The 27055-nt window shown below is 49.3% G+C and overlaps 1 long non-coding RNA gene across 1 annotated transcript; it reads left to right on the top strand.

Moving 5' to 3' along the window:
• LOC135816695 (uncharacterized) lies at window positions 1–27055 on the top strand. Its single transcript, XR_010553462.1, has 3 exons — window positions 1–385; window positions 2097–2144; window positions 27007–27055. It is a non-coding gene; the product is annotated as an uncharacterized LOC135816695 (long non-coding RNA).

The following is a 27055-nucleotide window of genomic DNA, read 5'->3' as shown; positions in this document are numbered from 1 at the left end:
GCTTGAACGTCACTGCGTGCAGTTGGAGGATATTGATATCACGGACTGTCAGTGTGATTTCCGATTGCATGCAGCAGTCGACGCAGCGCACATCGCAGGACTTTCAATCGTGGAGAGATTTGTTTGGATGGCAGTGAGAGCTAGAGCAGACAGAATTGATGTAGGGTGAGGTTGGGAATATGGAACTCACTCATCAGAGGACTTCGCCTCAAGGTGTGACCTATTTGGATAAAGCAACGCTGGTGGCAGGTGTCACTATAAAATTTACACACAAGGGAACTTTGGCCAGAAGAGTGACCCTGTCAGATTCATGGACGGTGGAGGAGGACAGACCACATCGTCGCCAGCCTTACATAGCAGCAGTCTCAATTCTCTCAAGTACAAGGTATTTGCAATTTTATAACCTGAAGATAGAAAAGTACAGATACATGTACGTATGAGTTATGAGTAACCATGGAAACTGACCACCACTGTAACAAGATAGTACTGTAAAACCGGAAGATTTCGCTGGAGTTTTATTTTCGGTAACTTCGGTACATCGTCAAACGTCTGTACAGGTAATTTTTACCTAAAATAAAACGAGACCTGAAATTCAAAAAGCCATTCCACATAGTGTGCAAAATGCATTTGGATCTGGAAAACTGATTTACCGAAATTTTCACGCCACCGAACAGTTGATTTTAGGAAATACCGAAAATATTAGACCAGCGAAAATTCCCGGTTTTACAGTAGGCAGTCAGAAAGTGTGATAACTGGGCACAAAACTGAGAGGCAAACTGAGGAGACATTCAACGACCTGAGACCTAGCTCCAACACATCTCCAGTGAGCAAACCAACAGCTTTCCCACTTGAAAGGTTCATGGCCCAGTAAATGAGGAAAGAGGGGAGGGCGAGCGCAGTGAAAATGTGCACAAGCTAAGTCCCACGGCAACAGAGAATGTCGCCTCTTATAGGACGAAGGCGAGACCAGTTAACCCTTTGTCCTTTTGCCCAAAATGTATGTGAGGGGTACCTGCTTCAACAAATCCACTCACCATACCCAAGCAGTTGATATTTTGTATGTACACTTTATGTTTTCCTGAAAGCTTATGATAATTGTGAACTAAAAATGCAGTTTGGGTTGAATTCCTCAGATAGGCGTGGCTAAATAAGAGTATCAAAAATGGTTTTTTGGCAAAAATCGGCAAAATTCTAAGTTCAAGTTCTTTCCTATGTATAATAATGTGCAATTTGTACAAGTATGACCTGCAGTAGCACCCCTGGCATGTTGGGCAAACACGGAGCATTAGCCAGAGGAGTGCCAGTGGCGACATGCTCGACATTGCGGCCCTGTGCGGCTACTCTACTCACTCTGCGCGGCTGTCGACCATGAGTGTGACGGCGCGCAGGTGACGCAGATCTGGACCTCTCTGGGATCGGACTACGCTCCCGCTCCACGTGCTACGGCATTCTAGCTGACCCTGCTGCTCCACGACGGGTAAGACATGGCGGAGGTACACTCTCTTCGCCACTCGAGTGCTGTTCTGCCGATCCTGCGCTCAAATCGGAGCGGTCGACATGTCCGACAGTTGGGTCGACGGTTACGACATCATAATCCGCGTCGTCATCAAAATGAGAATCTACACCTTCAACTAAGGCTTCGTCCAGTTCGTTCTCTTCATCAGAGGACATAGGATTGTCGCTTGGGTCACTCCAGCTATCCTCAAACAAGCGCTTCATCTGCATCAAGCGACCTGCGTGCTGCCATGTCGGAAGTTACGGCGCAAGCAAACTTCGACTTTGATTTCCTGAAAATTTTCAAATGGCAACTAGCCCCAGCGACCCGTGTATCATCCTCTACATAGCATAGGCTGTGTGCACGTGAATTTTCATGTGGATCGGGTGATCCGCGTAGCTTCCAGGCCGCTTTGAACATGCGTGGGTTGAACCGTACACAGGTGTACGGTTCAAGTATGGGCGAAAGGACAAAGGGTTAATGTTTTGGCACTGCGGTCTAACTACAATTTGAAGCAGCAAGGCAAAACACCCAACTTGGGTGGGTCAGAAATATCAAAGGTGAATATGGAAGGGACACTTTTGATTGTTTTTCACTGCAGGAGGTCTATGCCTTCATCATGGGAAACTCTCTTTTCAGTGCTCTTCAAGTAAGTAACTCATTATTTCTGTGTGAATGGGGGTCAGTGGTAGTGCTGCTAGAGACAGGCTGTGTGATGCAATACACTGTACATGACTGTATGCTGTTTGGTGGAATAACAGAATGGGAATGTCATGGTTCAGTGCAGGGTGGGTGCAGGTACATTGACAGCAAAGTCTGTGCTACCTGTCATGACAGACCTGGCCGGCCTTGGGGCCAGCTCAGCTTGTCATGCAATCTCTGAAAAGTACATGCAGTGAGAGTACAACTGTCTGCATGTGTACATGCTGTGTGTAGCCTACATTGCACTAGACTGCTGTGCAGAGCTACATCTACTACTGACACCGTGCCACTTTTATCTCTGTGTTCACCGCCTGGTGCGAGTGTTATTTTTTTCTCGAGATTCCTCGTGCTGCATTTGTGATCCCAGAGAGGTTCCAGTATCCCTTTGCCAGCTTGATTGTTGAGAAAACAATTTGTGAGAGGCTCAGTGTGTTGTAATAGAGGATAACTCCTGCCTGAGACATGCCACCTGTGACCTGTGTAGCGTGTGGCTGTGAAAACAAGAGGACTAAACTGGTCCAATGCCTCCACTCTCTGTGCATATCGTGCCTTGAGCAGAATGTTGATGAAGATAACTCGATTACGTGTCCGAAGTGTAGGGCTTCAACACAACTGGAAGGCCTTTCTCGATTGCTGTCTTTGCCAGATAGTCATGCCAAGGTAGAGAGTGGTGGTGGTGCAAAGCAGAAGTCTGCAGTATCGTGTGATGAATGTATGGATATGGAAGTGGCTGTTTCGCGCTGTGCAACATGCAACAGTCATCTGTGCAGTGTACACACTGAAGGACACAAGCGTTCCCGAGCTACACATGGTCATGAGGTGCTTGCATTGACTGAAGCAGGCACTGAGACTGCTGAGACCGCTACTGCTGCTTCAGCTACTCAATCACAACATCGCTGTGCACTGCACCCAAGCAGTATCCTGACCAAGTTCTGCACAAAGTGTAAGAAGCTGTTATGTGAGCGATGCATCAGTACTGGAAAACATAAGCAGCACAAACAAGATCTTGTGTCTATCAGTGATGCAGCGGAGAGGATGAGAGCTTCAGTGAATGATTTGTTGTTGAGCTGTGTGTCTGAGAGTGATGGCGTTCTGGAGAGCTCCATTCAGAAAGTACAGTGCTCCATTCGTAACCTTCATGATCAGATAGAGCTTGCATCAGAAGAGGCCGTGCTATTTTTCCGTTCTCTGGTAGAAGCCATTCAGAAACGTGAAACCAGTGTTCTGAATGAACTTGATGATCTTCGAAGTCAGGCACTGGGACCTCTGGAGAAGCAACTCACTAGGCTGCAGGGCAGTGTGTCGCAAACGGAGGTGGTGAGAGGCATGCTGGATGCTTGCCAGGACAGTGTGGATTTTGTGCGCATGTCGTCTTGGCTAGCAACAGCCTTGAATGGCGCAGCAGAGGTTGGCAAGAGTGATGCTGAGCCATGTGTTGTGAGCGGCATCGTCTTTGCGGCAAGCGACACACGTGATCTCGTGGCTGGCATCAGCAAAGCGGGTCTTTGTGCTGATGCAGCAAAGAACAAAGTGCGTTGCTCAGGCAATCGTAAGATGGGCAGTGATGTTGAGATCGACATAGAGATGGAGCACCTTTCCGATGCTGCTACTATCAGCCAAGACCAGCTGAGGAAGATCAATGTAGGAGTATGTGTGACAAATGCGGACGGCAAGACAGTCCAGTGCGAGCCCCTACAGCAATCATCTACTGGACATCTGGTTACTAAATGTCGTCCTGCTGCAGCCGGTCAATACGCTGTTTCCACTACGATTGCCAGTGTTCCTTTGAAAGGTAGTCAAGTGAAGTTCAATGTTGTTCCACCAGCACCTGCTCAGCCGGCACCTGTACCTGTGTTTGATATCAACCGCTGCCATGGAGATATTGAGATCAGGAACAACAACCGAACCATCAGTAAGTCGTCGTCCTACGCCTGCCGTTCAGTATGTAGCACACCGATACAGGAACAGTGCGGTAGTAGTGCTATACAGGTACGTATAGATGTCACACAGCGTGCCCGTATCTATGTGTTCTTATGTGCATCGTCTAGTCCAGCACTGTCTACTGTACATCGCACACAGGGTGAAGTGTACGGTTGGTATGGTTACCATGCTGATACCTCTCGTGGTGGTGGTGCTCTAGGCCAGCGCTGGCAGAGCAATGATTTGATCACATTGACTTTGAACCATGATGATCATAGCCTAACCGGACTGCATCATCGTACCGGTGTAACTGAAGTGTTGCGCAACATCCCAACCAGTAACCTATGCTGGTATGTATCGTTGTCCTACCCGGGTGATCAAGTTACAATAGTCCATTGAAGCCCATTACTGATCTGCTGGCTATGGCCTAATCTGTAGTAATACGAGCACAGGATACTTGTCAGGATGGACTTGTTGCGGCAATGCTGGTAATCAAGTTACGTGTATGTTTTGTGAAGTATGGTTTTCGTTAGTAGTCTCCGGCTACAGTGACTACACAGTACAGACTGATGACAGAATAGGAATTGTCTGCTTTATTAGATATTTCTCTGTTGCTGGATGTCTTGCTCACAATGATTGTTCTGTGTTTTCCCACCCTGTATCTCCTCATTACTGCTTGGTTGTTTACCACTTCTATCCTATCCCAATGCGTTGGCTCGGATGTGTTTTTACCATTGGCATTTTCTATCGCTGTAATGCCTTGGTATTTCAATCCTGAACCTTTTTAGTGATTTTCTATGTCGTAGCTGTCAGCAATCAACTCGGATAGAGTTCCATTTTGACTTCTTGAAGTACCATGGCAACCATTATTCCAGCAGTGTACACATGCAATAGCAGTAGATGCACTGTACACGTCACCTTAGAGTTTTTTCTCATACTTTCAATGTTTTGCAAGGCGTTATTGATGTGTGCTGCTTCTTCCCGACGATAGTTGACATGTTGTGTCGTGTCCGGGTGTTGCTGCATTAGAAGTATCATACTTCTGCTCCATTCAGTGTTTGTCGTGGCGTTGATGTGTCTCGCCAATGAACAAAGTTGTTGTTGTAGAACTCTCACTATTCGTGCATTCCTGGCTGGCTGATCGCTCATTTCATTCCGCTCGCGCACTGCTATTGGTCTATAGCTCTATGCTTAGCATCAATTGCTGGTTGTAGTTGCTATTCTGTTGCTTGTGCTTGCAACTACTTGGTTCTGAAGTGAAACTTCAGTCTTCTTTTGTGGTGAGGGTGAAGAATAGGTGTCTGGACTCCTGGTATATTTCCATAAAGAACCTATGAATCAAAGAATAATGATAGCCTGTCTGGTCCACTCCCCGGTCACGACATTTGGCGACCACGCCAGGATGTCCAGTACCGCTAACATTCTGAACCCTCGGCAGGGAGAGTGAGCTGGACACGTTTCTGGTCTTGTTACTCTTCTTGTCTTGATTTGTCCTGCATTATACAGATAAGAATAGTAGCATAGAACCAATCCCCGGAGGCTGAGCAGTAGCTTGTTCGAACGCAATCGTAACAACTTATTCTGTGAACATTGCTGTGGTAATGAGTCTGCGTAAGACTGACGCATTCTCGCTCCACATATACTGGCATACACAGAGACATAGACAGCAATAGCGACAACACACAAAGTGAAGGGTAGTTGGCCGCAGCCAGATGTGAACCGGATAACGAGTGAGGTATGGAAGCAAGGACTGAGAACAGAGTGTCTCAGATAGAATAGGCGTGCCAGTGGATAGCAGAAAAAGGCCATGATGCAGAACCACTTGGGACCGTCAGATTAATTTTCCTGGACCGAGCCAGCCGGGGAAAAAACCCTCGCGCCGACGGACGCATTTGTGAGGGAAAAAACCGGGTGTATATCCCCAATGGCGATTAGGCATCATGTAGGCATGGCAAGCACATCACGGCAAACAGTGATAAAAAGCAATGATAATATGCACAGAAATGAAGGGTGGGAGGGCAGGGACACTGGTGAGACTCAAAACTGACTGAAGAAGTCAGGAAAAGAAGCGACAACAAAGAACACACCAGATGCCATATTTGCAACTGAAAATATTTCGTGAGAAATCATTTCTCGCCTATCTCGCTGGGCTCGGCCGGCGAGAAATACAACTTACGTTTTCTTTGGGTATTGGGTCGGAAGTTCCTTCCTTTCAAGTTTTCAAGATTTTTATTGTTTTGCTTTCTTTTTCAGTGTCGTTACTTTCTTCTGTTATGACGATGTAACATGTTGGCAGGCGAGGGAGGTGTCATGTCCGGGTTTTGCTACGTGTATTGTACTTCTGGTCCAATCAAGTGTTTGTTGTGGCGTCGATTTGCCAAGCTAGTGAATAGCGTTGCTGTTGTAGGACTCTCACTATTCATGGTTTGCTGGGTGGCTACTCGCTAAATTCGTTCCCCGCGCGCACGCGCGCTGCTACTGGTATATAGCTCGGTGCTTTGCATCAATTGCTGGTTGTTGTTGCTGCTATTCTGTTGCTTGTGCTTGCAACTTGGTTCTGGAGTGAGGTCTCGGTCTTCTTGTGTGGTGAGGGTGAAGAATAGGTACATGTACCTCAACTCCAGATATATTTCCATATAGAGCGTGGGAATCAAAGAATGCTGACAGTATGTCTGGCCCACTCCCCGGTCATGACAGTTCCACACTGTGACTAGTTAGTATGTCTTTGTCTGTTTGCATGATCACTTTGGTTGGGGAACAAAACTCGTTTGGCTAGTGAAGATTTCCTAAAACTCGTTTGGCTAGTGAAGATTTCCTAAAACTCGTTTGGCTAGTGAAGATTTCCTAAAACTCGTTTGGCTAGTGAAGATTTCCTAAAACTCGTTTGGCTAGTGGAGATTTCCTAAAACTCGTTTGGCTAATGAAGATTTCCTAAAACTCGTTTGGCTAGTGAAGATTTACTAAAACTCGTTTGGCTATATTTATATTTATATTTATTACATCTCAAGACTCGGTGGAAACACCGGCCAATGTGAAGAGAGTGGGTGATTGCCAACCACGGCGATAAATAAAAGTAAGGGGAGGGAAAAAGAAAGAGTAGCAAAATGAACAGCAACAACAACTCCGTAAAGAAAGATAATGTCAAATAAAAACAGTGAAAAACACAGAGACGCAAAGGACATGTGGATGAGCTATTTATGTCGTAGTAAATAAGGGGCGGCACGGATCTTAAACAGGCGGAGTGAGGTCAGATCCTTAACTTCTGTGAAGATTTCCTAAAACTCGTTTGTCTAGTGAAGATTTCCTAAAATTCGTTTGGCTAGTGAAGATTTCCTAAAACTCGTTTGGCTAATGAAGATTTCCTAAAACTCGTTTGGCTAATGAAGATTTCCTAAAACTCGTTTGGCTAGTGAAGATTTCCCACCCCTACTACGGTTTTTAAACTGTAAACGAAAGATGTTAAAATATTTTGACAAACCTGAAGAGAGTCGACTTTCTGGACGTGACATTGGACCTGACCACCGGAAAGTACTGCCCTTACCGGAAACCGAACGACAAGCCGATGTACATCAACTGCCAGTCAAACCATCCACCTACAATCATCCAGAACCTACCTGCATCGATCAGCAGAAGACTAACAGATATTTCCAATGATGAAGACGTCTTCATAGATGCGACTCCGATCTACAGTGACGCGCTGAGGAAGAGTGGATACCGGGAGAACGTACAGTATTTTGACGAGCGTAAAACGGACGAGACAAAGAAGAAGAAGAAAAGGAATCGCCCTCGGAACATCATATGGTTCAACCCACCATTTAGCAAGAACGTCGCCACCAACGTTGGACATCGCTTCCTCCAGCTAGTGGCCAAACACTTCCCCAAAGGCGCAAGCCTCAACAAAATCTTCAACCGGAACTCTGTAAAGGTTAGCTACAGTTGCATGCAGAATATGGCCACTATCATCAAGCAACACAATAACACGATTCTACGACCCAAGAAACAAGCTAACGGAGGTGACAACGATACCAGGACTTGTAACTGTCGGGCGAAAGACTCGTGTCCACTGGATGGAGCGTGTCTAACGGAGAGTATCGTATATAAGGCAAGAGTCACCGCAGGTATGGAGAAGAAGGAGTATACTGGATTAACAGCAACAACATTCAAACAACGCTACTATAACCACCAATCCTCATTCCGCCACAGACAACACGAGAAGGACACCCGCCTATCGCAGTACGTCTGGACCAAAAAGGATGAAGGGAAGGCATGCAGCATTCAATGGGCGGTACACCGCAGAGCAGCGGCCTACAGCAACAAAAGCAAAAGGTGCAACCTGTGCCTGGCAGAGAAAATGGCAATCGCGCAAGCACCCAAGCACCTCTCTCTCAACAAAAGGAGTGAGCTTGTGTCGAAGTGTCGCCATGAGAATAGGTACTACCTTCGGAACTTTAAACCAGCTACAGCCATCACCTAATTAAGTAAGAGACAACCAGCTCCAGTGGTTGTCACCTTTCACCACTGCTGTCATTCACGCTTTGCACTGCAGCTATTTACACTTTGCTTTGTGAGGATATAAACCAATACTGATCCAGATTTCCAATTACTGTTTTCTGATGATCGCTTAGTGCGTGAAACTCTGAGTAAAAACACTTCCTCTGTCCTCCTATTGTTTAAAATATTTTGTGGGTGTATTACTTTTATTTTCGACTCCGTGCAGTGTTGTAAAATGAGCGCACTCATACCACGAGAAACAATTGAACAATATGTTAACATTTAAACGCGTTCTAATGTGATAATTTTCTAGAACACGGAGGCTTCACTGCAGCCAATCCATATTATGACCAGTCACCAGCACTACACAAAAATTAATGTCAACGACCTTTGTGTAGTGCTGGTGACTGGTCATAAAATCGGTTGTGGCGACAAACGCGATTAGGCCGGCTGCAAGGACGCCGTAATGTCGCACTCGCCCCAGCACCATTCAAACAATTCCCTTTGGCAGTTCACGGCACGAACTTCAACAGAGCCCCGTGAATGCGTACCAGGGGAAGGCTAGACAGCATGTCTCTAGACATCAATAGGCATCGTATGAAAAGCCAGTCAATAGCACTAAAGAGCGAAAGCCTTCGTCACGGTTCGGTTTCACTCGCGCACCGGGCCCGAGCTGGCAGCACAAACAAACGCCGGACGCGAGCTGGCAGCACAAACAAACGCCGTACTCACACGAGACCGTTGGGCCAACGGATGGCCACAGCCATCAAAAACAGGAACAAACCCATCCACGGCTCTTTCTCTTGCTAGCTGTGCTGTAGGTGTATCCAACTGTTTTGCAATTTCTGCGCTCCGAGCCAGGAAAACGCAGGACAAGACGAGGGCTGATAGTAAAAGCCCAGCGAGTGCAGATGCGATGCACGGACGACGATGAGAGCTATTTCGATGTCGAAAAAGAAATGAACGAGCTCGAAAGATCATAATTTTATTATGAGAGAGCGGAAGGCGGAAGGGATGATCACAGATCTAGCTGGTTTATACGAAGCAGAGAGCAATGCGAGAGAGAAGGATAAGATGATGAGCTGGAAGTACTCCAGAGGCAATTTGACGAAGCGACGGACTTGGCGTTTGAAATTGTAAGAGCAACTCACCGCGTGCCAGTCGCCTCAGCTGAAACGCAGCAGCATACCGGTAATTCGCATCAACAGTGCCGCGATGAAGGCAGGGAAGTCGGCGGCTCATGGCCAGGACATGTTTACAGCAATGAACTGTCCGCAGGACCACTGCTTGGGTTTGAGTCACAACCGGGATTGCTGGCCAGATCGCTACAACAACGAGACGTGAACAGGTCCGCCAGCGGAGATGCAACAAATGCAACTGATCATCAACTACTGTAAAAGCAGAAATTTTCGGTGGTGTAATATTTTCGGTATTCGACAAAATCGGCGGTTCGGTAGAGGGAAATTTTCGGTAAAACCCGTTCTCCAGGTAGGTGTACTAGTACTACATGTATACAGTATCGGTTGTACCGAAAATTTCGGGGCGTTTTATTTTCGGTAAAAATCGTCGCACCGAAGTTACCGAAAATAAAACACCACCGAATATTTCTGCTTTTACAGTACGTTTTGACACGGATGACCGCACAGCAGTAACAGGGCATTTATTTCAACAGCTACTGGTACCATCCCAGAGGTCACCAGCGCAGCGCTGTCCAGTCCAACATTGGCCAGTATACAGATGGTTCAGCAACAGTGACCATGACAAGTGCCACTACATGTACCACAGTAAGTGTCAATGATGGTGTGAGTGTTCTTGCTAGGCCTGCTCCTGTAAACACAACTACCTCAGGCAGTACATCTAGTAGTAGTTCTAAGGTTACTGGTCCTACATTACCCTTGGGCAGTACTGGCAGTAACAATGTTCTGCCAAGCAATTCTGTATCCTCAACCAGTACGCATAGTGTGAATACTGCAGTGAATACTAAGTACAGTGTTGGTGCACAGGCTAATCCACACTCTTTCAGAAAGCCTCCAGTGTCAATGGCAGCGCCCCAGTCATGTATCCAGTGGCAGGCACCGCCTATGAGCACAATGTCAATGGCTTCTACAGGTACTAATGTATATGGGCATACCGACCAACCACAGATGTCTTCCGGGTACATGCAACAGCCAAGGGTTATGCAACACTATCCAATATTGGAAATCAAATGTATGCAACAGGGCTACCTCAAATGCAACAAAACCAGGCTCGTGCAGAGCCATGAAAGCAGCTACAACGAGTTGGCATACCGATATTCAGCGGTGACAAACGTACGTTTGAGTCATTCCGAGAAGCTTTCATGGCATGTGTAGATAGTGCACCCGCCACCCCTCAGTACAAGCTGTTGCAATTGAGGCAGTATTTGGCAGGAGAAGCACTGACAGCCATCGAGCGATTCGGCTACTCACCATCAGCCTATGACGCAGCTAAGAAGTTGCTAGAGCGCAAGTATGGCGGTGAGCGTCGCCGTGTGGCTTTACATATTGAACGCGCACAGCCACTTGACCACATCGATGGGTCTGCAACCGGTGGTACCTCCACGTGCACAGCCAACACTCCCAACAGTAGCAGCAGCAGCAATAGCAGCAACAGCAGCACAGCGGGCTGGTCGAGTCTCTGTTGATGTTGTGGTGCCTGAGCCTGAATACGTCCAGCCTTCACTGGCTTCGGCAATAAGGCCAGACCAGGAGAGTCTCTTCCTGGACGGCGATTTGCTCGCTCCGGAGCGTTCACCATCCATCCCATTGCCTGCCCTCAGCGACCATCTCACGGACAAGATTATCAAAACGTGAGTAGGTTTATTTTGGTAGGGTACTGGGAGAGCTGGCATTTGATACGAGCATGGGTCCGGGCGGTGGGTTCACCCTGCAGGGGACGGGGGACCACATCACCCTTGTGCCAGCTGCCATGTCCTCGTCATCCCATCTAAAGAAAGTTGTAGACGTGCCATCGTGGTTGGAGGCTTTCTCAGCTTTCGCCCACGTAGCCCTCCACCACGACCCCGGCAGAGGTCCAGAACTATTCCAATATCAGAGCACAATCGCCAAAGCGGCTGCACGCTATACATTCGGCGCGTGGTCCGGCTTTGACATGTCGTTCCGTGCAAGAGCTGCACGCAGTAAATACAGCCTTGCCACCTCAGACCCGGAACTCTGGTCGGAGTGGTTTACAAACTTCATCCTGCCTCCTCGCCGTCACGGCAACCGGCAAGGCCACTTAGCAGTTCGCTAAAGGGTCAGGCCTACCAGTGGCTAGGCCTGTCAGCGTCCACACGCGCCACATACGCGACAGCCTGGAAACGACTGCACCAATTCTGCAAACTCAAACTAGTCGGCACCAAGGTGATTACAGACACCATCATGCTGGCGTTTGTAGCCTACCTGGCACGTCAACATGCCGCGTCAACCGTCCGCTTGTATGTGTCGGCGATCCGGGCAATTGCCAAAGAAAACGGCAAAGATCTCTCTTCGCGAAGAGTGGACCTCGCAGTTAAAGGAGTGGCACGTGCACAGGCCAACCGAACTAAGAATGCCAGCAAGCCAATCCTCCAGCCCCACATGGCAGCTATGCGCAACGCCCTGATTAGGTCTAATCTCAACGCTACCGACCGAGCCATGGCATGGGCAGTTATTTGCCTGGGCTTCTTCGCCTGTCTCCGGGCAAGCGAATACACTTCCACAACCGCCACAACCATGTCAGACGGTGGCCTCCGAACAAATGACCTCTCCGTCACGCCGCAGGCCATACAGGTCACAATCAAGAAGTCCAAGACCGACCAACTCGGCCAGGGTCACTCCGTCCGGCTCACAACCACCAACTCAACGGTTTGCCCGGTCAGAGCCATGCATACCTATCTCTCCAGACGCGCCAACCTGCCCAATAGACCACTGGTCGTCGAAAGCTGTGGCAATTTCCTGGCTGCACAAAGACTCACACGTCTAATCCGTCAGCTCCTGAGCAGCCCAGGGTACCCACCGAACCAGTATCCACTGCACGGCGTCAGAGCCGGACCCGCAACCACAGGAGCATTGAGCGGCTTCACCGAATCCGAGATCATGAAACTCGGCAGATGGCGACGTGCCTGCTACAAGCACTATGTCCGCAGTGGAAAGTAACTGTTCACTGTCCGCAGGCGAGCAAGCGCGCACAGCCACATACACGCACCCGCATACACATACACACGCACGCACACCCACATGCATGCACACACGCATGCATGCACGCGTACGCGCACCCGCACTCTGACACCGTGCATGCATGCACGCACGCACACACGCTGCGCACCCGCTGGTACGCCCACTCGCGGACGCATGCACTCACGTTCTAGCACTGACTGTGCACGCACGCTTCTGATACTTATGACAAGCTATCTGCTCCACTTAGTTGCGGTGCTATTGCTCTCACATATGGCACCATGCCACCCATGGCTTTTGCGACTGCATGCGATTCAAGCCCTTATCAGTGTCACTAAGGAAATACAAACATACGAATGGCATGCATTTGAACTACATGCATGTAGCTGAAGCGCTTGAATACCATACTACAAGTAAGGTCATTCAGCTGACCAACGCGGAATTTGGGGGCATTCGGCGGCTGGGTCTGATTCCTAGCTTGTTGGTAACCGGCTTGAGATTTCCAAGGTTGCTATGACAACGTGCAGTCATGCGCAGGGCCACCCAACATGCATTTGGGGGCCCAGGAAAGACAGAAACGCGTTGCTAGGCAACAGCAAAATCGCTCGGCGAGCATCACCCTACTCATGCAGCGCGCACGTTGGCTTAGAGTATCACGCTACCCTTGTGCTGCGTAGGGTATCACGCTACCCTTGTGCTGTGGGGTACCACATTGCCCCTCGCTGGAATCAGACCCGCGCCCCGGATACCTTGCGCTGGCGCAAGCGCGCACAGACACACCCACACACACGCACCCGCATACACATACACACGCACGCACACACCCACGCATGCACACACACATGCATGCACGCGTACGCGCACCCGCAGTCTGACACCGCGCAAGCACGCATGCAGGTACACACGCTGCGCACACGCTGGTACGCCCATTCGCGGACGTATGCACTCACGTTCTAGCACTGACTGTGCACGCACGCCTCTGATACTTATGATAAGTTATCTGCACCACTCAGTTGCTGTGCTATAGCTCCCACCTAAGGCATCATGCCACCCATTTCTTTTGCCGACTACATGCGATTCAAACCCTTATCAGTGTCACTAAGGAAAAACAACCATACGAATGGCACGCATTTGAACTACGTACATGTAGCTGAAGCGCTTGAATACCACACTAAGGTCATTCGGCTGACCAACGCAGAATTTGGGGGCATTCGGCGGCTTGGTCTGATTCCTAGCTTGTTGGTAACCGGCTTGAGATTTCCAAGGTTGCTATGACAACGTGCAGTCATGCGCAGGGCCACCCAAAATGCATTTGGGGGCCCAGGAAAGACAGAAACGCGTTGCTAGGCAACAGCAAAAGCGCTCGGCGAGTATCACGCTACTCATGCAGCACGCCCGTTGGCTTAGGGTATCACGCTACCCTTGCGCTGCGGGGTACCACATTGCCCCTAGCTGGAATCAGACCCGCGCCCCGGATACCTTGCGCTAGGGTCCAGCGGATAATGCTCCGAAAATGTTCGTATAATGCTAACCATAATGCTCCAAAAACTGCCATATAATGCTGATTAACCCGACTGCTGCATGGACGATAAGTGCTGCGAATAGTGATCATGCACCCTGGCCTGAGTAGCTCGCTTGGCTAATTGAAAGTCTGCCGACCTGGGCCACATTATGTTGCTAATACATGCACAACCCCAGTCACAGCGCACAAGTTGGTTGAGTTTGGCCGTCAGGAGGCCAGCGCAAGGTATCCGGGGCGCGGGTCTGATTCCAGCGAGGGGCAATGTGGTACCCCGCAGCGCAAGGGTAGCGTGATACCCTAAGCCAACGTGCGTGCTGCATGAGTAGCGTGATACTCGCCGAGCGCTTTTGCTGTTGCCTAGCAACGCGTTTCTGTCTTTCCTGGGCCCCCAAATGCATGTTGGGTGGCCCTGCGCATGACTGCACGTTGTCATAGCAACCTTGGAAATCTCAAGCCGGTTACCAACAAGCTAGGAATCAGACCAAGCCGCCGAATGCCCCCAAATTCTGCGTTGGTCAGCCGAATGACCTTAGTGTGGTATTCAAGCGCTTCAGCTACATGTACGTAGTTCAAATGCGTGCCATTCGTATGGTTGTTTTCCCTTAGTGACACTGATAAGGGTTTGAATCGCATGTAGTCGGCAAAAGCAATGGGTGGCATGATGCCTTAGGTGGGAGCTATAGCACAGCAACTGAGGGTGCAGGTAACTTATCATAAGTATCAGAGGCGTGCGTGCACAGTCAGTGCTAGAACGTGAGTGCATACGTCCGCGAATGGGCGTACCAGCGTGTGTACCTGCATGCGTGCTTGCGCGGTGTCAGACTGCGGGTGCGCGTACGCGTGCATGCATATGTGTGTGCATGCGTGGGGGTGTGCGTGCGTGTGTATGTGTATGCGGGTGCGTGTATGTGGGTGTGGCTGTGCCCGCTTGCGCCAGCGCAAGGTATCCGGGGCGCGGGTCTGATTCCAGCGATGAGCAATGTGGTACCCCGCAGCACAAGGGTAGCGTGATGCATGTTGGGTGGCCCTGCGCATGACTGCACGTTGTCATAGCAACCTTTGAAATCTCAAGCCGGTTACCAAAAAGCTAGGAATCAGACCAAGCTGCCGAATGCCCCCAAATTCTGCGTTGGTCAGCTGAATGACCTTAGTATGGTATTCAAGCGCTTCAGCTACATGCATGTAGTTCGAATGCATGCCATTCGTATGTTTGTATTCCCTTAGTGACACTGATACGGGTTTGAATCGCATGCAGTCGCAAAAGCTATGGGTGGCATGGTGCCATAGGTGAGAGCAATAGCACCGCAACTAAGTGGAGCAGATAGCTTCTCATAAGTATCAGAAGCGTGCGTGCACACATGGGGTGTCCCACACCGCCATGGCATGGGGTGTCCCACACCGCCATGGCATGGGGTGTCCAACACCGCCATGGCATGGGGTGTCCCACACCGCCATGGTCTGGGGTGTCCCACACCGCCATGGCATGGAGTGTCCCACACCGCCATGGCATGGGGTGTCCCACACCGCCATGGCATGGGGTGTCCCACACCGCCAGTCAGTGCTAGAACGTGAGTGTGTGCGTCCGCGAGTGGGCGTACCAGCGGGTGCGCAGCGTGTGTGCATGCGTGCATGCTTGCACGGTGTCAGAGTGCGGGTGCGCGTACGCATGCGTGTGTGCATACATGTGGGTGTGCGCGTGCGTGCGTGTGTATGTGTATGCGGGTGCGTGTATGTGGCTGTGCGCGCTTGCGCGCCTGCGGACGGTGAACAGTTACTTTCCACAGCGGACATAGTGCTTGTAACAGGCACTTCGCCGTTCTGCCGAGTTTCATGATCTCGGATTCGGTGAAGCCGCTCAATGCTCCTGTGGTTGCGGGTCCGGCTCTGAGGCCGTGCAGTGGAAATTGCCACAGCTTTCGATGACCAGTGGTCTATTGGGCAGGTTGGCGCGTCTGGAGAGATAGGTGTGCATGGCTCTGACCGGGCAAACCGTTGAGTTGGTGGTTGTGAGCCGGACGGAGTGACCCTGGCCGAGTTGGTCGGTCTTGGACTTCTTGATTGTGACCTGTATGGCCTGCGGCGTGATGGAGAGGTCATTTGTTCGGAGGCCCCGTCTGACATGGTTGTGGCGGTTGTGGAAGTATATTCGCCGGAGACAGGCGAAGAAGCCCAGGCGAAGAGCTGCCCATGCCATGGCTCGGTCGGTAGCGTTGAGATTAGACCTAATCAGGGCGTTGCGCATAGCTGCCATGTGGGGCCGGAGGATTGGCTTGCTGGCGTTCTTAGTTCGGTTGGCCTGTGCACGTGCCACTCCTTCAACTGCGAGGTCCACTCTTCGCGAAGAGAGATCTTTGCCGTTTTCTTTGGCAATTGCCCGGATCGCCGACACGTACAAGCGGACGGTTGACACGGCATGTTGACGTGCCAGGTAGGCTACAAATGCCAGCATGATGGTGTCTGTAATCACCTTGGTGCCGACTAGTTTGCAGAATTGGTGCAGTCGTTTCCAGGCTGTCGCGCATGTGGCGCTCAGGCACCACAACATCAACAGAGACTCGACCAGCCCGCTGTGCTGCTGTTGCTGCTGCTACTGTTGGGAGTGTTGGCTGTGCACGTGGAGGTACCACTGGTTGCAGACCCATCGATGTGGTCAAGTGGCTGTGCGCGTTCAATATGTAAAGCCACACGGCGACGCTCACCGCCATACTTGCGCTCTAGCAACTTCTTAGCTACGTCATAGGCTGATGGTGAGTAGCCAAATCGCTCGATGGCTGTCAGTGCTTCTCCTGCCAAATACTGCCTCAATTGCAACAGCTTGTACTGAGGGGTGGCGGGTGCACTATCTACACATGCCATGAAAGCTTCTCGGAATGACTCAAACGTACGTTTGTCACCGCTGAATATCGGTATGCCAACTCGTTGTAGCTGCTTCCATGGCTCTGCACGAGCCTGGTTTTGTTGCATTTGAGGTAGCCCTGTTGCATACATTTGATTTCCAATATTGGATGGTGTTGCATAACCCTTGGCTGTTACATGTACCCGGAAGACATCTGTGGTTGGTCGGTATGCCCATATACATTAGTACCTGTAGAAGCCATTGACATTGTGCTCATAGGCGGTGCCTGCCACTGGATACATGACTGGGGCGCTGCCATTGACACTGGAGGCTTTCTGAAAGAGTGTGGATTAGCCTGTGTACGAACACTGCACTTAGTATTCACTGCAGTATTCACACTATGCGTACTGGTTGAGTATACAGAATTGCTTGGAAGAACATTGCTGCTGCCAGTACTGCCCAAGGGTAATGTAGGACCAGTAACCTTAGAACTACTACGAGATGTACTGCCTGAGGTAGTTGTGTTTGCAGTAGCAGGCCTAGCAAGAACACTAACACCATCATTGACACTTACTTGTAGTGGCACTTGTCATGGTCACTGTTGCGGAACCATCTATATGTAGGACTCAGTGAGCAGTCACGTCTCGATGACCGATCACGATCCCCGTGACCAATCAAACAGTCACAAATCCCCGAAGAGCAGTCATAAAGTCACACACCAGTTTGAATCCCGATGACCAGTCACAAACTGCCGCGACTTTCTCTGTGAACGGTCACAGGATCCACGTCAAAATATTACGACTCAACTGTAGGCATTCACGCGTTCAGCATACTTTTTTCCTTCACAGGTTTCAGAAGTGAGCAAGAAAGATTTCGATCAACTCTCGATCTCCGCGTAGTTTACTTGTACTTGTAGCTCGAGTCTGGTGTGTGTGGGCTCCTCTCCAAAACGAAGGGTGGTCGAAAATCTTGCAGGCTTCAGATAGAATCTCTTTTGAGAGGACGTTCTGGCTAGTAGGTTGTGCTATTCATCATATTTGAAGAACAAACTTCGTCGTTCAGAAAAGCTATTTCGGAATATTTTCAGTCATGTAATTTTTGCATGCCGATCTTGCTAGAGCAGAGACTGACTTCAACTGATCCAGCATGCAAGCAGCACTCGATTTGTGTTTTTGGAGAGGATGGGTGACAAGATTACGGAGTCAGGAGTGGACATCGTCGACGATGCAGAGACGAAAATATAATGAAGATGGAAATGAAAATATGTTCATTTCCAAGAAGGTACTGAGTACATCAAGCACCTTCGTGTGTGTAGTAGCTCTGTCTTTCTTGTGGAAGACTCCACAGAAAAACAATGTCCAGCTTGTTGAAACTGAAACTGCCTCTCAGTTGAAGTCGTTCAGGAAGACATCTATTCAAGACATCATTAATCCATTCTCAAGGACCATCGTAAGAAATTAAATCAAGTCATGTTTATCGATAAGAATGGCGAACTAGACCAGAGAAGTGTGAGTGTCTTGTTTTGACTGCAGGAAACTGCATTTCAATATTGTGGCTCAACGTAGTGCTTACGCAGTTTACTGCTTCGAACACATCTTCATTTCTACTCCCAAAATAACTCTGTAAAAGTTATTGTTGCAACATTATGCATCATGGTCTTTCTCGTTGTGCTGCTATAACGTGTATAAGTACATGTACTGTAGTACATGCATACGAGTACTGTGTACCGTTTACTGTCTCCTTGTTAGTGTTTTTGGGCGATCCTCCACACCTTCATTTGTCTTCCAATTATTAATTTTATAGAAATATTCACTCACTTCAACTTCTTTTGATTGCTGGTGCGAATGTAGCCTGCGATGCCCGCTTGTTAATGAGAGTGCACCAGACATGTATCGATATGTATGTCTGACGAGATGTTCTTGAACTGGCATGCTGCTTTGCTTAGATAAGGTTTAGAATTGGGTGCTCAATGGCCTGGAGGAATTAATCATGTTTGCGATCAGTATCACCAAGAGTACAGTTCTTCCGTCTACGCATCTCTTCTTGGCTTGTGGATTGGTTGAAAAGAGATAAAATAATAATACAGAAGTACTTGTGTCCAAGTGTCGTCGTGAAAACAAGTTCTACCTCCGTAACTTTGTCCGCAAGGTCACGTGAATCTAGCTGGTAGTCCCGCTGCCTATTTGTGTGTGTGTGTGTGTGTGTGTAAGTGTGCGCGCGCATGTGTGAGTGTGTGTGTAAGTGTGCATGCGTGAGAAAGAGAGAGAGAGAGAGAGTGTGTGTGTGTGTGTGTGTGTGTGTGTGTGTGTGTGTGAGAGAGAGAGAGAGAGAGAGAGAGAGAGAGAGAGAGAATGTGTGTGTGAGATTTAGAGAATGTGTGTGTGTGTTTGTGTGTGCGTGCGTGGATGTGTGTGAGTGTATGTGTGTGTGTGTGTGTGTGTGTGTGTGTGTGTGGATGTGTGTGTGTGTCTCAAACTCTCTCTTCTACTCTCTCCCCCCCCCCCCCCCTGTCTCGGGGGCGGCGTGGCCAAGCATTTGGCAGCTGTACACCAGGCCAAGTGTGTGTGTGTGTGTGTGTGTGTGTGTGTGTGTGGATGTGTGTGTGTGTCTCAAACTCTCTCTTCTACTCTCCCCTGTCTCGGGGGCGGCGTGGCTAAGCATTTGGCAGCTGTACACCAGGCCAGGTGTGTGTGTGTGTGTGTGTGATGTAGAGAATGAATGACATATGTGCGTGTGTGTGAGAGAGAGAGATTTAGAGAATGAGTGTGTGTGTGTGTGTGTGTGTGTGTGTGTGTGTGTGCACGTGTGAGTGTATGTGAGAAAAGGGAGAGAGTGTGGGTGTATGTGTGTGTAATGGTGTGGGCATGTGTGGTCCCCAGCTCTATTCTATGTCATTCACGCTGGAACTGCTGCTGCATAGCCCCAAGTCTGAAGACTTGGCAACTTCACGCCTGCACCTGACTCTTGCACTATGATACCCGTCGCCTATGATACCCCTCAGAATTTCCCACCTTGCTCCCTCTTATGTTCAGGCTGCCCGTTTAGGAGCCATCAGTTGCCTGACGATCGTAGTAATACGTGAAACTCAGAGTTGTGACAAAGCCTCCAATCTCTCTTGTAATACAGAAATACCTATATTCTGCCTGTGACTACTCACAGAGAAAGAGTGGTCACAACTGTACATTCCGCATGTAACTGTTCGCATGGAATTATAGTGGTCACAACTGCATTCTGTGACCGCTCATAGGGAATTATAGTTTCCACAACAAATCCTGCAGTACGAAGCACCCTGCGAGCAGTCACGAACTGTGTGCTTTACACATGTACATGTATGGTGATTTGTGACTGGTCATGGGGCATTGTGACTGGTAAACTAATTTGTGACTGGTCATGGGGGGTTTGTGACTGTTTGACTGGTCACGGGGACCGTGATTGGTCACGGGGCCTTGACTGGTCACTGAGTCCTACATATCTATATACTGGCCAATGTTGGACTGGACAGCGCTGCGCTGGTGACCTCTGTAGTCTGGGATGGTACCACCAGTACCATGTGTACCAGTAGCTGTTGAAAATGCCCTGTTACTGCTGTGCGGTCATCCGTGTCAAAACGTAGTTGTTGGTTAGTTGCATTTGTTGCATCTCCGCTGGCGGACCTGTTCACGTCTCGTTGTTGTAGCGATCTGGCCAGCAACCCCGGCTGTGATTCAAACCCAAGCCGTGTAGTGGTCCTGCGGACGGTTCATTGCTGTAAACATGTCCTGGCCACCAGCCGCCGACTTCCCTGGCTTCATCGCGGCACCGTTGATGCGAATTACCGGTATGCTGCTGCGTTTCAGCTGAGGCGACTGGCACGCGGTGAGTTGTTCGTACAATTTCAAACGCCAAGTCCGTCGCTTCGTCAAATTGCCTCTGGAGTACTTACTTCCAGCTCACTAATCATCTTATACTTCTCTCTCGCATTGCTGAGCAGCTCTCTGCTTCGTATAAACCAGCTAGATCTGTGATCGTCCCTTCCGCCTTCCGCTCTCTCATTATGATCTTTCGAGTTCGTTCATTTCTTTTTCGACATCGAAATAGCTCTCATCGTCGTCCGTGCATCGCATCTGCACTCGCTGGGCTTTTACTATCAGCCCTCGTCTTGTCCTGCGTTTTCCTGGCTCGGAGCGCAGAAAAAAGAAATTGCAAAACAGTTGGATGCACGCAGCAGCACAGCTAGCAAGAGAAAGAGCCGTGGATGGGTTTGTTCCTGTTTTTGATGGCTGTGGCCATTCGTTCGCCCAACGGTCTCGTGTGAGTACGGCGTTTATTTGTGCTGCCAGCTCGCGTCCGGCGTTTGTTTGTGCTTCCAGCTCGGGCCCGGTGCGCGAGTGAAACCGAACCGTGACAAAGGCTTTCGCTCTTTAGTGCTATTGACTGGCTTTTCATACGATGCCTATTGATGTCTAGAGACATGCTGTCGACATGTCTAGCCTTCCCCTGGTACGCATTCACGAGGCTTTGTTGAAGTTCGTGCCGTGAACTGCCAAAGGGAATTGTTTGAATGGTGCTGGGGCGAGTGCGACATTACGGCGTCCCTGCAGCCGGCCTAATCGCGTTTGTTGCCACCAGGGAGTCGTAAAAGCCCGGGAGAGGACACGGGATGCGCGCATGCGGACGATGTTTGCCTCGGCCAGAAAGTGAAGCACGCTAGGCCGGCGCGGCCGGATCTGCTCGATCCACGGCGCTGTGCTCGTCTTCAGGGCAGGGAGTCCTAAAATACCAATATTTTACAACTCGTTGTTTACATCATTATCCGAAACTGGTGGCGAAGGAAGCATAAACATGATTGTGTGTCTGTCTGTCAGACTCAGTACACATGGTACAGGGGGTGGGGAGTTGAGTGTGTGTGTGTGGGGGCGGGGGGGGGGGGGGGAGGCGTGTGTATGTGCACATGTGCTTGTACTTTTGTGTGTGTTTGTACAGTGTTTGTGTGTGTGTGTCACAGGTGTGGCAGTGGTAATGACATTGGCTGCAATCAGGTGGGCGAGGTGCAACAATCTCTGGAACTAGAGCGTCACCAAGACTGGGAGAGCAGCTGTGCACAGCAAATCCACCTCGGCTAGCAAACCAACGATGGCACGTTTCGCACAACACAGCACCGGCCTGTTCATGGATCGGCTTCAGTCGCTCTTCCCTGCATTTGTGCCGCCGAAGTCCGCTCTCACTGGCGAAGAGTCGCTCACAGATCGCACAACACACTGACTTGGCTGTCGTTTCAAGGCGTAAACGCCGTGCAACAATAGCATCCGAGATGGACTGGATCCACTCGCCACGTTCAGCTGCGAGGTCGTACCAACCGGTGTATAGACCGAACGCTTTGAGGTCATCGCGTACCACATCACGCCATCGACGCCTGGGGCCATGAGCAGGGCGTGGAGTATGGAGCCACGAGAACAACACTGCCTTTGGAAGCCGGTGGTCGTCCATCCTGGCAATGTGGCCAAGCCACTGCAGCCGTCGACGGGCAACCATGTCAGCAACTGGCTCTGTAGCGCACATTCTATGCAGCGAGGCAGATGACAGGTGGCCCTCCCACTGTTTGGAACGCGAGATGCCGAGAATGACACGAACGCAGCGGTTGTGGAATTGTTCAAGGCGACGTATGTCGGCACGCAACAGTGTCCAGTGTCCAGGAGCAAAGCTGGGCACCGCCGGCACAACTGCAACTGCAACCGCAGAACATGCAGCTCTGGCTCCGAGCGCCGCACCATCCCATGCCCGACCTGCTCTCGGAAGTTCACACGTCTCCAGTACCTGGCTCAACACAAATGCAAGAAGTAACTCTGCCCTCCTTGCCTCTTTGAGGCACTGCATCACCTTTAGGTGGCAGTTTCAAGGTTCAAGGTGTGTGTGTGCGCGCGTGCGTGCGCATTTTTGTGCACAATTCCGTTATGAAGTACAAATGATAGGTTTACCTTTTGTACACTCGCCAAGACTTCAGTTAGATTCACTGAGAACCTTTCTGGCCAACCTGGAGGCTGAGCCTTCCGCTTCCTAAACGGCTAAAGTCAGTATACGAGTAGAAAAGTGTTGAAATTATCAAGATTTATAAATAACGACCTGTAACCATGTACAATGTAGATAGATAGGGAACACACATTGATTGTTTTTAAAAGAATTCAGGCAATATCATGAATCATGGAACGAGTGCGTAATAATGCTCTATGTTGCGTTTTGACGATGCTGAAGGAAGGGAGCCGTTGCGATTCACTCACAACACACGCACAGAAGTCCACGTGACTGCAATTTCAGTGCAATTTCTGACACAAATTCATAAATCCACGAGTACGAGGAAGCTCAGCGAATCTCAACACGAACGATCGCACATCACCTGCAATGGAATGTGGGCTGTATGATACGACCAGCGGCTAACACGGGAAGTGGCGTCATTTTCCACAAATCTCGTTTCATTCACATCCATTTGACTGCAATTCAGTGCAATTTCTGCCGCAAATTCAACTCCGCGAGTACGAGGAAGCTCAGCGGATCTCAACACGAACGTTCGCCCATCACCTGCAATGGAATATGGGCTGTATGATACGACCAGCGGCTAATACGGGAAGTGGCGTCATTTTCCACAAATCTCGTTTCATTCACAACCATTTGACTGCAATTCAGTGCAATTTCTGCCACAAATTCAACTCCACGAGTACGAGGAAGCTCAGCGGATCTCGACACGAACGTTCGCCCATCACCTGCAATGGAATATGGGCTGTATGATACGACCAGCGGCTAACACGGGAAGTGGCGTCATTTTCCACAAATCTCATTTCGTTCACCCCAACTCAAATAAAAGTGAAGTACAATTAGGGACTTATCTTGCATTTCCATCGCCTCAGAATAAATTAACTTCGATAAACTGAGAGAGAATGAGTGAGGCAGCTGGAAGAATTGAGGATGAAAATAGAGATCAGAAGACTCGACGGAGCAATCGTCTCCGTGCTCTAAGAGAAATCGGAGAATGTCCCAATTAGTATTTCAAGAAGACATCACAATTTTCGAAAATAATAATTTCCTTGCCTCGCAACACCGTTCCCTGGCAGCGTTCCCCGGCAGCGCGAGGCAAAGATGTTTTCTAGGAATGTGTGCCGTGTCCTCTCCCGGGCTTTTACGACTCCCTGGTTGCCACAACCGATTTTGTCGGCCCCGCGAGGGGACACGTGACCGTAATGGCAGTGTTTACCAGGACCAGGACCAGGTGTGTGTGTGTGTGTGTGTCACGGTGTGTGTGTGTGTGAATCCCTATTTTTCTTTTTTTTTTTCTACACACACACACCACACCACATACTCCGGTATACACTGGCTGTTGGTAACCACCCAGGAGAATGAAAGAAAAGTCAGGAAAATGAAAAATAGGGATTCACTGGCCAGAAAAAGTCACTTCAATCAGCTGTGTGGTGGATACCAGGCTAAAATCGTGGCGGTCAATTCATCAGCCTTGCAAGCTGTTGAATGGTGTAATCCCAGCACAAGTTGTTTGCTATCATCGCTTCCGCGATGGGCAGGTCTGAGGTCTGAGGTGTGTGTGTGTGTGTGTGTGTGTGTGTGTGTGTGTGTGTGTGTGATTTAGAGAATGTGTGTGTGTGTGGGTGGGAGCGTGTGTGTGAGATTTAGAGAATGAATGTGTGTGTGTGTGTGAGAGAGAGAGATTTAGAGAATGAATGTGTGTGTGTGAGAGAGAGATTGAAAGAATGTGTGTGTGTGTGTGTGTGTGTGTGTACGCACGTGTGAGTGTATGTGTGTGTGAGAAAAGGGAGAGAGTGTGGGTGTATGTGTGTGTAATGGTGTGGGCATGTGTGGATTTGGCATTTAAGTCCCCAGCTCTATTCTACTTGCAAGTATATCATTCATGGCGGAACTGCTGCTGCATAGCCCCAAGTCTGAAGACTTGGCAACTTCTGCACCTGCCTCTTGCGCTATGACACGCGTCGCCTATGATACCCTCAGAATTTCCCACCTTGCTCCCCCTTATGTTCTGGCTGCCCGTTTTGGATCCATCAGTTGCCTGATGATAGTAGTAATACGTGAAACTCAGAGTTGTAACAAAGCTTCCTAACTCTCTCTTGTGTAATAAGAAATTTACCAACTGGACTATTGTACTGGACTATTGTACTGGATAATTGTGACACAGAACGCTACACGTATTTACATAGATTATAAATTCAGACCCTTAACTTAAATTCATCTTTGCGCACAACGAGGCGAACATCAGGAAGCAACTCATTCCACAGAATGGCACCCCGGAAGCGAATGGACGATCAATCGTCACACAGGCCCTGGAAGGAAAGGGACGTGCAGAAGTCGCGTCATCTGTCCACGGGTAGCTCTGCGTTCGTGGTCGACCAGATCGGGGGCAATAGGTGTGTAGAATGACGAAAACAGTTGACTGGTGAGAGCGTGAAGACAATGGAAGACGAAGACAAGGACTTTCTGACCGCAGAGCTGCTCAATGGTGGATAACCGAAGTCTCTCGCACAGGGGCTGGGTAGCGACGGGGTCATTCAATCGCAAGACTATGCGGATGCCAGCCTTCGCTGATCTCTCAAGCCGTACTGGGCCCGAAGCAGTGAGAGGGGGGTAGAAAGAGTTTGCGGCGTAGCACAGCTTCGCCTGGATAATGGCAAGGTACCATGTCCGCCGAGCCTGAAGACTCAGCCTGAAGACTCAGCTTTTGTGCGTATGGTTCTTTTGTGTTTATTTTTGTAGTGTGTTACTTTTGACTTTGTTGAATTGTTTTTGTTGCACGTGCAGTCTTCTGTGCACCATGGAATGCTTACCTCCTTGTCACGTGTATCATTGATTTTGTTTTGTCCTGCGCATACTCATATGCTGCCACGATGTATGTGCTCCTGATCAACTGGCTCCCTGTTTTCTTCTTTTCTTAGCTTGTGTGTGTAGATAAGGGTGCGTTCTTAAATTCTCTAGCTTCTAGAAGAAGAAGAAAAGAGAAGTCGAAGAATCTGGGATAATTCAAGAACGGGTCTCGAAGAATTCGGAGATATTTTTCACATGTCAAGCAAAATGAAGCGCCATAGGGGCCGCGATCTTGAGTGCCACGAATAAAGTATGCGCTGTACGTGTGCGAAAAGGGAAATGCGTACACTCATGATCAACACGTGGCTTTTAGCCTAGTTCGCATGCCCGGATCCCAAACCGCGGGAATCTCCAAGTTTCAACCACCTCTGAAGCTTGGAGGGCTTGGAGAGCTTTGGAGAGCCTCCTAAAATTTGGAGAGGATATTAAAACAGCTCTCGAACATAGCAATGATAGTGCGGGCTCTGGGCGTTCATTTCTTGGCGTGTACCGTATTATCTCTAATATAAGCACAGTCTCCAATAATAGCACGTCTCGAATAATAGAACACCTTGGGGCGGCATTCAAAAAATAAAGTGCTCAGTATCCATTATAAGCACACTGTGAAGTGCTCACTGTGAAGTGATCTGAAAACCACCCGGGCCTCCAATAAAGGACACCTTAGATCTACGGTAGTATACGTACGCACATTGCATGTACAGTCATGTACATGTTAGGCCATCCCCTGGATTATCAAAATGTGTGCCTTTATCATTTTTCTGTTGTTTTTACACTTCTCCGTGCTTTGTAACGAATATGTGTAGTACCACATGTGCATGTCATCATGGTCAGTCGCGCGGATCGCGCGCTGTGCACCAACCTCTGAAATGAGGTTGAAATAATAATGGAACAGTCTCCAATAAAGGAACGTCTCCACTAATAGCACGGGGCGGAGGTACATTGAAAAAATAAAGGACCGTGCTTATATTAGAGATAATACGGTTATGTGTATTTTCTGATTGCTTTTTCACTGCAGGAAGCCTCTGAATTCATACCAGGAAACCCTATTTCCGGTGCTCTTCAAG

The sequence above is a fragment of the Sycon ciliatum genome, chromosome 5 (assembly GCF_964019385.1).
Source record: "Sycon ciliatum chromosome 5, ocSycCili1.1, whole genome shotgun sequence".
Lineage (NCBI taxonomy): Eukaryota > Metazoa > Porifera > Calcarea > Leucosolenida > Sycettidae > Sycon > Sycon ciliatum.
Note: the sequence above shows the minus strand (reverse complement) of the source record. Positions and strands in the feature narration are given on the sequence as shown.